Raw genomic sequence first — 11,632 nt, 5'->3', positions numbered from 1 at the left:
TCAGTAGGGCTTCCCAGGCTGCACACCTGCCAGTGCTGGAGATGCACGTTCAGTCCCTGAGTCAGCAAGATCCCTTGCAGAATAAAATGGCAAGCCACTCCAGTATTCTTGCTGGGATAATCCCATGGACAGAGGAGCCTGGGAAGCTATAATCCATGGGGTCACAAAGAGTTGGACACAACTAAGCAACTAAGCACACATACACAAAAAGTTACAAGATTCAAGATTAATGGATAGAAATCTGCAGTTTTCTATACACTAATAATGGGCTATAAAAGATAAAGCAAGAAAACAATGCTGTTTAAAATCATATCAAAAAGAATAAAATGCCTCAGGATAAAATTAACCAAGGTGGTGGAAAGCATATATACATACTCTGAAAGCTATAATATGTTGATGAAGGAAATTGAAGTTGATACAAAGAAATGAAAAGATGTTCATGGATTAAAAGTATTCATTGTCTTAAAGTGTCCATACTATCCAAAGCAATCTTCAGATTTAATGATACCATTGACATTTTTCATGGAACTAAAACAAATAACCCTAAAATTTTTATCAAGCCATTTGTTGTTGTTCCGTCACTATGTCTTGTCCAACTTTTTGCAATCCCTTGGACTGCCTCATGCCAGACTTCCCAGTCCTTCACTATATCCCAGAGTTTGCACAAATTCATGTCCACTGAGTTGGCATCTCATCCTCTCCTGCACTCTTCTCCTCCTGCCCTCAATCTTTCCCAGCATCAGGGTCTTTTTCAATGAGTTGGCTCTTCACCTCAGGTAGCCAAAGTATTGGAGTTTCAGTTTCAGCACCAGTCCTTCCAATGAGTATTCACGGTTGGTTTCCTTTAGGATTGACTGATTTGATCTTCTGGTAGCCCAAGGAACTCTCAAGAGTCTTCTCCAGCATCATATATCAAAATCATCAGTTCTTTGGCGCTCAGTCTTCTTTATGGTCCAGCACTCACATTCCTAAGTGACTACTGGCAAAACCATAACTTTGACTATACGGACCATTGTCAGCAAAGTGATGGCTTTGTTGCTGTATACACCACCTACATTTGTCAAAGCTTTCCTTCCAAGGAGCAATTGTCTTTTAATTTCATGGCTGCCATCACCATCTGAAATTATTTTGGAGCCCAAGAAAATAAAATCTGTCCTGCTTCTACTTTGTCCCCTTCTATTTTCCCACTTCTATGAAGTGATGGGACTGGCTGCCATGATCATGATGTTTTGAATGTTGAATTTTTGTACTGAACCATCAGTTAAGTTCAGTTCAGTCGCTCAGTCATGTCCGACTCTTTGTGACACCATGAATTGCAGCACGCCAGGCCTCCCTGTCCATCACCAACTTCCGGAGTTCACTCAGACTCACGTCCATTGAGTCAGTGATGCCATCCAGCCATCTCATCCTCGGTCATCCCCTTCTCCTCCTGCCCCCAATCCCTCCCAGCATCAGAGTCTTTTCCAATGAGTCAACTCTTCTCATAAGGTGGCCAAAGTACTGGAGTTTCAGCTTTAGCATCATTCCTTCCAAAGAAATCTTGGGGCTGGTCTCATTCAGAATGGACTGGTTGGATCTCCTTGCAGTCCAAGGGACTCTCAAGAGTCTTCTCCAACACCACAGTTCAAAAGCATCAATTCCTCGGTGCTCAGCTTTCTTCACAGTCCAGCTCTCACATCCATACATGACCACAGGAAAAACCATAGCCTTGACTAGACAGACCTTTGTTGGCAAAGCAATGTCTCTGCTTTCCAATATGCCGTTTAAGTTGGTCATAACTTTTCTTCCAAGGAGTAAGTGTCTTTTAATTTCATGTCTGCAGTCACCATCTGCAGTGATTTTGGAGCCCCCCAAAAAGTAAAGTCTGACACTGTTTCCACTGTTTCCCCCTCTATTTCCCATGAAATGATGGGACTGTATGCCATGATCTTTGTTTTCTGAATGTTGAGCTTTAAGCCAACTTTTTCACTCTCCTCTTTCACTCTCATCAAGAGGCTTTTTAGTTCTTCTTCACTGTCTGCCATAAGAGTGGTGTCATCTGCATATCTGAGGTAATTGATATTTCTCCTGGCAATCTTGATTCCAGCTTGTGCTTCATCTAGTCCAGTGTTTCTCATGATGTACTGTGCATAGAAGTTAAGTAAGGAGGGTGACAATATGGAGCCTTGACATACTCCTTTTCCTATTTGGAACCAGTCTGTTTTTCCATGTCCAGTTCTAACTGTTGCTTCCTGACCTGCATATAGGTTTCTCAAGAGGCAGGTCAGATGGTCTGGTATTCCCGTCTCTTTCAGAATTTTCCACAGTTTATTGTGATTCACATAGTCAAAGGCTTTGGCATAATCAATAAAGCAGAAATAGATCTTTTTCTGTAACTCTCTTGCTTTTTTAATGATCCAGCGGATGTTGGCAATTTGATCCCTGGTTCCTCTGCCTTTTCTAAAACCAGCTTGAACATCAGGAAGTTCATGGTTCACGTATTGCTGAAGCCTGGCTTGGAGAATTTTGAGCCATAAAAGACATTAAATAGCCAAAGCAATATGGAGAAAAAAAAAAAAAAAAAACCCTAGGAGTATCGTACCCCCTGATTGTAGACCATACTAAAAATCTACAACTGATACTGGGACAAAAACAGACACATAGATCAATTGACCAGAATAGAGGGCCCAGAACTAAGCCTATGCATGCAGGCTAAGTTGCTCAGTGGTGTCCAACTCTTTGCAACCCTATAGATAGTGGCTCACCAGGCTCCTCTGTCCATGGGATTCTGAAGGCAAGAATACTGGAGTGGCGCCCTCCTCCAAGGGATCATCCCAAAACAGGGACTGAACCTGAGTCCCTTAGGTTTCCTGCATTGGCAGATAAGTTTTTTACCACTAATACCACCTGGGAAACCCCAAACCCATGCACATACAGTCTATTAATCTACAAAAAAAATGAAAAATATACAATGGGTAGGAGACAGTCCCTTCAACAAGTGGTGCTGGGGAAACTGGACAACTACACACAAAAGTTTAAACAGGATTCATAAAACTTTTATTGCAAGAGGCTAGAATTCCAGATCAATGGAAAAAAGGTAAAAGCTTTACAAACACACAGACCACTGCCATCTTCCTACCACCACAACTAAAATACTTATCAACTATAGTTACCAAAAACAAGTTTTAGAAATGACCAAAAAATAGAGAAACAGACTAAATTTACATTTGACTATGAACTGTATCTTTTTTCTTTATTTTATTTTATTTTATTTTTAATTTTTATTTTTACTTTATTTTACTTTACAATACTGTATTGGTTTTGCCATACATTGACATGAATCTTTGTTCATACTGAAATGAGTGTGTGTTGTTGGAGGAATGGAATCCCACATTTATCATAGGCAGAAGGCACAAAATAGGGTTTGATCTTGCTCTTTTTCTGAGGTTTTTAAAATCAAGGGTGGTCTTTGTTCAGAGAGAACATCCACTTCAGAAAAGCCAGTTGTTTGTCACATATTTATTTCAGGCAGAGCAAAGGCAAAGGTGAGTAAGGATACCCCCTCAAAAAAAAAGGCGTCGTGGTTGGATTTAGAACCCATGGATTATAATGCCACATTTGCTTTTGTTTCAAGGTCCTGAAAGTTTGGCAGCTGAAAATGACCTTGATACACCTTTCTTCTAGCAGGATGAGAGTTATTGCCCAGAAGGGCCCTGCTGCTGGCACTGCACCCATGGACATTTGCAAGTAGACATGGTTCAGGACGCTTGAGGAGGAAACAGGAGGTGGTTCCCATGGCTGCTATGTCTCAGGGAAAGGGTGTGGAATCCAGACAGTCACCAAGCATTAAGAAATCAAAGCAGATCCTTGAAAACTAAAGGGATAATTATACAGTCCTTTGCAGGAGCTTTGGCTTGTATACTTATAGGAGTGTCCCTTTAAGTCATCTTATTATTTGGGATTGTTGCCTCTTCCTCTGCAACTGATGCAATCGGTTTTCCTTTAAGAGTTTCCACTGGGCATATATGAGAGGAAAAGTTCTACTGATTTGCGGGAGGTTGTCTTAAGAGAAGACAATGTCAGCTTCATGTGATTCCTTGAGTGCAAGAGCCAGCCCAACTTGTTTTTTAAAATCATATCTCTAGATACTTTTAAAAGAATCAGGGAAAGGGGAGAGTCCTCTGCCGGTCATTCATTTTTATTTCCCATACTTTTATGTTCTCCTGTGATTTTTATTTTTTTTTTATTAGATTTTGTTTTATTGCTTACATATGAATTGCACAGTGAATTTTTACATTACAAAAAACTCAATTCATTACATTTAGTACATATATTGGCACAAATAAAACAAATTAGTCCCCCCTTTTCAGACAGGCAGAAGAAAAATATTGTGAGGAAGTTAACTGCTGGTAAAGTCCAGAATTAAGATTCTTAAAGAAAATGATTTCAGAAGTATTAAGGAAGAGTGTGTGTGTGTGTGCGCGCGCGTGTGTGTGTGTGTGTCTGTGTGTGTCCAGGTTAATTCCAATGACTCTATATAAGCAGACAATACAAGTATAGAAGGGACATTTAAATGTTAATTATTCAGTGTCAAGGAAAAAAATGAATGATATAAACAACAGTTCTCATAAAAGACCTGGCAGAGGGGCAGGGGAGTGGAAGGAAGGCAGAAAAACCCGTATCATCATTTGAAACTTCCAGTGACTAAATGGATGACGTTAAACACAATTTGGGCTTCCATATTAAATAAAACATTTTGGTGCGCCTGGAGCACATACGATCCCTCCACCGTACCCCCAATCAGACTCTGTAGATTCCCCAAAGCTGGCAGGGACCTGAGATGCAGACTATATTGCAGAGAACCCTAACTAAAAATAGAACAACCCAAGCCTGAGCAGCTCGAAACACTGCACTGTCATCATGCTCAGGGTTCCAGTCCTGTCCGACCCTCTGCGACCCCCTGAACTGTAGCTCACCCAGGCTCCTCAGTCCATGGGATTTTCTAGGCAAGAATACTGGAGTGGGCTGTCGTGCTCTTCTCCAGGGGCTCTTCCTGACCAAGGGATTGAACCTATGTCTCCTGCACTGCAAGTGGATTCTTTACTGCTGAGCCAATGGAGACTCCCTAAATACAGCATAACTCAGTGCAGCTTACCCGGAACTCTAAAAAGGGCCTGACAGGGACCCTGTTACTGGGAGCATTCTGCACCACGATTCTGTTTCCTGGGGCATATGCTTGGTGAGAAGCTTGCTTAAACTGGAGCCCTGCCTTACCTGGCATCTTCAGGACCTTGTCCCAGTTTAAGGGCAACTTCTCACTGACAACTAATGGGGTATCTGAATGACGGGGTTAGTACCCATGTCACATCATCTCAGATTTTCTGCATCATGAGCCTGGCCACTCTTCTTACCTCTCCTTGCCCATGTAATTGAGCACCTGGCCCCACCCTAGACGTTTCTCCAAGTCACACTTGTAACATTCCTCTGCAGTTTACTCCCCTTTCGTCTCAATGCTTATTTAATGATCACTAAAGAATTTATGTGATGTGGAAAATATTCTTAATTTTTTTTTTTTACAATTAGAGGCATATGAATATTCCTCAAGAGTGATTTCATTGTTGTTGTTCAGTTGATAAGTCTTGTCCAATTCTTTGTGACTCCATGGATAGTAGCCTGCCAGGCTTTCTGTCCATGGGGTTTTCCAGGCAAGAATACTGGAGTGGGTTGCCATCTCCTTCTCCAGACAATCTTCCTGAACCAGATATCAAACCCACATCTCCCATGTCTTCTGCATCAGCAGGCATATTCCTTACACTGAGTTACCAGGGGAGCCCCCAACAGTGATTACTGGGGCCATATTTTCACATGTTACGTTACTCTGAAGAGAACACAGACATGCTCGGAGCTTGCCTTTGACGATCTAATAAAGCCTGCACCACTGTGGACATTTGAAATTCTCCAATAACTGCAAGACTTTTAGCATTTCAGGTCTCCAAGTCACAGCTTCCGGACTGGCACAGGAATAAGTTCTCCTCATAGTTCGTCCATCATGTTCCCTTTTTTTTTTTTGTCCTATAGAATAACTACCAGATTACCTCCTTTCACTTCTTTAATATTTGAAGGGCAAACATACATTTTGACCCCCTGTTCCATTTCTGAAAAATGGAATCTCCAAATATCCTCATAAATCAGCCACTCAAAGGACAAATATATTTGTTATTTTAATTGATCTATGTATTTAAATGACAATGTGATTGTCAGGGAAGCCAGGCATAAATTCAGGAAAATGTTCATGTCAGGTCACTAAAAATTTGGTCATTATTATTAACCGTTATTTCATTTGAGAATATCTTAGCTATGAATTATTGCTAAATTATTGTGATTAATGATTGTGGCTTTCAACACTGTTCCTAGTGATCATATTCCTCAAAGAGACTTACCACCATGAGTTTCTAGTTCCACTTTTTCATATGCTCTGGTTGTGTGGCTAGGAGATAAGACCCCTGGGGTGAGATCACATTGAGTTTTCCTTTGACACAGCTCAGATCCTAACTGCCTCCTGGGTCTGCTTGCCTGCTGACAGATACTGGATGCTCCTTTAGGGATGCTGTTTCCAATCTCACCCCTGGAGGGTTGTGTCTCTCTAGAACTGCCTGCGTATGGTACTCCAGCTCTTCAGCTTGCTCCATTTCTACTTTCCTCCAGAAAGACTACTTAGGTCTATTCCTTTTAGTAACTTTACTGTTTATATTAAGATCATGGCATCTGGTCCCATCACTTCATGGGAAATAGATGGGGAAACAGTGGAAACAGTCAGACTTTATTTTGGGGGTCTCCAAAATCACTGCAGATGGTGATTGCAGCCATGAAATTAAAAGATGCTTACTCTTTAGAAGGAAAGTTATGGCCAACCTAGATAGCATATTTAAAAGCTGAGATATTACTTTGCCAACAAAGTCCGTCTAGTCAAGGCTATGGTTTTTCCAGTGGTCATGTATGGATGTGAGAGTTGCACTGTGAAGAAAGCTGAGTGCCGAAGAATTGATGCTTTTGAACTGTGGTGTTGGAGAAGGCTCTTAAGAGTCCCTTGGACTGCAAGGAGGTCCAACCAGTCCATCCTAAAGGAGATCAGTCCTGGGTGTTCATTGGAAGGACTGATGTTGAAGGTGAAACTCCAATATTTTGGCCATCTCATGCAAAGAGTTGACTCATTGGAAAAGACCCTGATGCTGGGAAAGATGAAGGGCAGGAGGAGAAGAGGATGACAGAGGATGAGATGGCTGGATGGCATCACCAACTCAATGGACATGAGTTTGAGTTAACTCCAGAAGTTAGTGATGGACAGGGAGGCCTGGTGTGCTGTGATTCATGGGGTTGCAAAGAGTTGGACACGACTGAGTGACTGAACTGAACTGAACTGAAAGACTATTTTAAATATTTATTTAATAATAATTATTTATAGAAATGTTAATGCATACCTTATTGGGAACAGAACCTGCCTTCCAACAATTACAGGCTAGTGGAGTGGCAGACAACAAGCTAGGCTGTCTGGTACAATGTTCCTGGTGTGCCCTGTGAGACCGAGACAGTAGCCAGAAGCCCTTCTCTCACCCTCCCTTCGCTTCAGTTCAGTTAAGTCGTTCAGTCGTGCCCGACTCTTTGCAATCCCATGGACTGCAGCATGCCAGGCCTCCCTGTCCATCACCAACTCCCAGAGTTTACTCAAACTCAGGTCCATCGAGTCAGTGATGCCATCCAGCCATCTCATCTTCTGTCTTCCCCTTCACCTCCCACCTTCAGTCTTTCCCAGCATCAGGGTCTTTTCCAATAAGTAAGTTCTTCGCATCAGGTAGCCAAAGTATTGGAGCTTCAGCTTCAGCATCAGTCTTTCCAGTGGATATTCAGGACTGATTTCCTTTAAGATGGACTGGTTCTATCTCTTTACAGTCCAAGGGACTCTTGAGACTTTTCTCCCACACCACAGGTCAGAAGCATCAACTCTTTAGTGCTCAGCTTTCTTTATCATCCAACTCTCACATCCATACATGACTACTGTAAAAACCATAGCTTTGACTAGATGGACCTTTGTTGGCAAAGTAATATCTCTGCTTTTTAATATGCTGTCGAGATTGGTCATAGCTTTTCTTCCAAGGAGCAAGTTTCTTTTAATTTCATGGCTGAAGTCACCATCTGCAGTGATTTTGGAGGGCCCCCCCCAATAAAGTCTATCACTGTTTGCATTGTTTCCCTGTCTATTTGCCATGAAGTGATGTAACCAGATGCCATGATATTAGTTTTTTGAATGTTGTTTAAAGCCAACTTTTTCACTGTTCTCTTTCACCTTCATCAAGAGGCTGTTTAGTTCTTCTACGCTTTCTGCCATAATGGTGGTGTCATCTGCATATCTGAAGTTATTTATATTTCTCCCAGCAATCTTGATTCCAGCTTGTACTTCTTCCAGCTCAGCATTTCTCATGATGTACTCTACATATAAGTTAAATAAGCAGGATGATAATATACAGCCTGGACATACTCCTTTCCCGATTTGGAACCAGTCTGTTGTTCCATGTCCAGTTCTAGCTCTTGTTTCTTGACCTGCCTACAGATTTCTCAGGAGGCAGGTAAAGTGGTCTTAGCCTCCAATAACTCTTACTGTCCCTTCCTCTTTCCTACCCTCCTCATATATCTTCAGCCTGAAATTTAATCAAGGAAGATCAAGGCCCTACCCACCCCTCTTCTGGTGCCCACTTGACATGTGCTTTCCCCTGCCTTTCATTTCTACCCTCATGAGGAAGGATCAAAGAACTGAATGAAAGTTTTTTTTAGAAAGGGAAGGGTCTCCTAGGAAGGTAATGCTTCATTTTAATTTTATTTTGTTCATATTATAGCCACCCATCTGTGAACAAGAATTCCTGGTGCAGCATTTTCCAATGTTTGCCATGGTGTGACTTGTTACAGAAGACAATCCCACATGGCAAACAATGTCTTATACCTTAAGTATTATCAAGCTTAATCTGTATTGAAAAGTTCATAAGTTGAATTTCAGATTTATGTAATATGTAGTACTGCCTCAAATTGGTATAACTTTTTAAGGTCTGTTGATTTGAAGGGAATTTCAGTAAAATATATATGTAATAATGTTGGCAATATGCAGAAATAAGAAAAGCAGCATGGAATTTATTGAGGTTTGGAAAACACCTTCCTAAAATATCTTCAGGTCCTTCCAAAATAACCTTATTTCTGCCTAGACAGAGATTTACTTGCCACAAAAACCCCCTGGTAGTTTCCTTTTCCTTAACCTACTCAGAGCTCACCACTGTTGCTTTTCTTCTATGTGTCCTTCAGCGAGGCTGTTCATTTTTAACCTGAATGCTTAAGGACCCTTTGCTCATTTATGAAGGTACAGAAAGAGGGTCACGTCTATCTCTGAATCTCAGGACAACATCTGCATCCTCCATGCCCTATACATCCTAAACTCCAGAGATAAAACAAGGTTCAACATGCACAAACCTAAGAGAAGTGTACGACAGTGTTTTAAGTTTGCACACAAACACGTACATGACTGACTGTATATTTAAAGGAGGAGTGAGTACAGAAAAATACAAGAGACTTAAGGTCTGTAGGACTAGTATGTGTGCTTTCTCTTTCCAAACCTAGGCTCTAAGTCCTTCAAAGCAAGAAATTTCATGTTTGGTATTATCTACTTGTTTACTATTGGTCTTATCTTTATACACTCCACCAATCATATACACAGACCCTCTTACACCACTTCCAAGTTTAAGATTCGGAAGGACAGAGCTGAGACCTCTTATAAGTATATCCATCTGATCCAGAATAGAGTCTAGCAAATAGTAGACCATTAAGAAATGTTTAGTGAATTGATTCCATTATTCTCTATTTTTTTCTCTCCTCAATTTCAGAAGTGCCTTTATTTTAATTTACTTTATCTAGTGAGATCATCAAAAATCTTTCCTATGATGTGGTTTTCCAAATGGAAAAGTATGGGCTTTCCAGATGATCTCAGGACAGGGCAGAAATACTGAACCATCTAAGCTCCCACTCAGGGAAGCAGGTATCTGACCTCATAGGAAACAGGGAGTTTTGTGTGAGGTGAGTCTTGGTCATAACTACCAGGCGTAAAGCCTCCACCCTCAATAGCTTAAGAACAGGTATCTGCAAACTGAGTCACCGGCACTGTCAGTAATCTTGGGATTACTGGGACACACTCTTGGATACGCCAAGGGACATTCCCTAACAGAAAGCGACTCCTTGTATCCTAGAAACACACCCAAAATATAACTCCTTAAAATCATGCCTGACTTCTACCAACCAGAATTTGTGAATCATTTGCTTAAATCTGGGTCACAATGACAGGAACATGAGTCTCTGAGGGCACACCTGCCAGAAGGTGGCTGCTGTCAATGATGGTGAAGACACTGATGTTTCTTCAGCTTTGGTGTCCCCAGACCACTCAAAGAAAAAGTCTATTGGAAGCTTGGCCCCTTGGATCTACAAACTTCTCCTCAGGCACTGAGTCAGCCACAGGTTGTTGTGGTTCAGTCGCTGAGTCATGTTCAACTCTTTTCAACCTTGTGGACTGCAGGGTGCCAGGCTTCCCTGTCCTTCACTATCTCCAAGAGTTCCTTCAAACTTATGTTCATTTAGTTGATGATGCCATCCAACCAACTCACCCTCTGTCATCCCCTTCTCCTCCTGCCCTTAATTTTTCCCAGCATCAAGGTCTTTTCCAATGAGTTGGTTCTTTGCATTAGTTGGCCAAAGTGTTGGAGCTTCAGCCTCAGCATCAGTCCTTCCAATCAATATTCAGGGCTGATCTCCTTTAGGATTGACTGGTTTGATCTTTCTGTCCAAGGGACTCTCAAGAGTCTTCTCCAGCACCAGTTCTTTGACCCTTAGACTTTTTATTGTCCACCTCACACCCATACATAACTTCTGGAAAAACCATAGCTTTGACTATATGGAACTTTGACTGCACAGTGATATTTCTGTTTTTTAATACACTGTCTAGGTTTGTCATATCTTTCCTTCCAAGAAGTAAGCATCTTTTAATTTCATGGCTGCAAACACTGCAGCTGCCATTAAGTGAAGAGTGCATGACAGCTCCTCCAGCCACTCAGTCAGTGTTAACCTGTTAGGTTAGCTGGCCACCAACACCTCCTCCTTGACTAATATGGAGTCCCTGAAACCAGCTGACAGGGAGAAAAAGCCCAGATTTGATTCACGGATGACTAGCTCAGTGAGTAGGCAAAAGCCAAAAATGAACTACTTCATCTCTTCAGCCTCAGTCCATGTTTGACCTAAAACACAAGAGTGATGTCAAACTCAACACATGGAGTGGAAAAAATACAGGGCAAAGGAAATCTAGATGTCTCTCAATGTAAAAAAATACAATGTGTTAATAATAATGATGTCCAAGGTTTAAAGTTTATGTATAATTAAATTGCATGACAACAATAACACATGAGCCTGGAAGTAAGTTAGCAAATTTAAAACATTCTAAGTTTCCTAGATTATTCTGAGAAAGAGTATAAGCATTCATATTTATTAGATTATAAATCAAAGATGCATGTTATAATCTCTGGTGTGTATATGTGTGCTAAGTTGCTTCAGTTGTGTCCAGCTCTTCCACCAG

The sequence above is a fragment of the Capricornis sumatraensis genome, chromosome 2 (assembly GCF_032405125.1).
Source record: "Capricornis sumatraensis isolate serow.1 chromosome 2, serow.2, whole genome shotgun sequence".
Taxonomy (NCBI): Eukaryota; Metazoa; Chordata; class Mammalia; order Artiodactyla; family Bovidae; genus Capricornis; species Capricornis sumatraensis.
The sequence above is the reverse complement of the archived record's forward strand: the minus strand, read 5'-3'. Positions refer to the sequence as shown.